We start from the raw sequence: 1,234 nt of genomic DNA, 5'->3' as shown, positions 1-1,234 counted from the left end.
GTGAACTGTCTCCTTAAAAAATTAGGTCAGAGCAAATGATGAATCGCTTAATTTAGAGCATGAATCCCTCTTAACATGGATGTAGTTCTTTTTCAGCTGGTCCTTCCCAGGGAAATAAAAGCAACAGCTGTCCAAAGAGAAAAATGAACAAAAAAAAGCTGTATCATTAGCTGCCAAACCCGCCTGACCAACTCTCCATTTTCCAGATCAATTTGCTTGCAAAGTGTTTCGCTGTCTCCATTTGCATTGTTTTTAACTGCTGTTTTGGCTCCTGGGAGAAGATAATCCCAGTGTAACACAATGTGTTATCTCATGCAAAAGAGGAACTGAGCGTTTCAGACAAACAGAGAGAGGTCAGCGATTGGCTGAGACACAGCTGTCCCTGCCGCTGGCGGCCTACTGGTGACCTTGAGGGAGTGAGTAGGAGGTTGTGTCCGCTCAGCTGCCCGACTGCTGTTATCACTGGCAGACAGCGTATCACCTGTGTGTGTGTGTGTGTAGACAAGTGGGCGGCTATATGTGTTTGTCTATGTGTTTCCCTGTCTACGTGGTTGCTTGTGTTTGTACAGACTGAGTGCATCTGTCTGTGTATATTTGTATTCAGGAGTTTGCAGCTTACACCACCGGCATATCTTTACTGATAGGGGAGAGGATATTTACTGTGTGTGTGTGTGTGTGTGTGTGTGTGTGTGTGCAATACAAAGACAGCAAAATTGGTCTCCTGGTTGAATGAGAGGATATGTGGGTCATAAATACATACGTTCCCTGTTTTCCTAACCGCTCACAACAAAAAATGGTTTCAGGAAAAAAAGCAAAAACCAAAGCGCGAAAAAAAGAGAAAGTGTCTAAGATGTCTCTTATACCTGCTGTGCTCACATAGAATCTCACAGACAGTATGAGGACCGCATGCAAATGCACACCCACTTTGCAAATTTAATGAGATGTTTTGTCTGCTTTTATATGGTGCTTAATACACTCTTTTTATGCAAGGCATTTTCCAGCTGAACACACACGCATGCATTCTTTTAATAGCTCTAGCTCTGGATATGTGCAGGCTTGTCCCTCTAAGCTCTTCAGGGAATTGAGCTATTATTTTTATTTTTGCAAACATTTTGAAACTCTAATGTCTGCCTACAATAGTGGATTCTGCTATTTATTTATTTTTTTATAAATTAAATTAAATTTTCAATTCATTTTACAGATGTGCGATAAACCGAAAAAGGTTTTAATGCAT

This window comes from Epinephelus moara, chromosome 23 (assembly GCF_006386435.1).
Source record: "Epinephelus moara isolate mb chromosome 23, YSFRI_EMoa_1.0, whole genome shotgun sequence".
Taxonomy (NCBI): domain Eukaryota; kingdom Metazoa; phylum Chordata; class Actinopteri; order Perciformes; family Serranidae; genus Epinephelus; species Epinephelus moara.
This window is presented reverse-complemented; position numbering follows the sequence as displayed.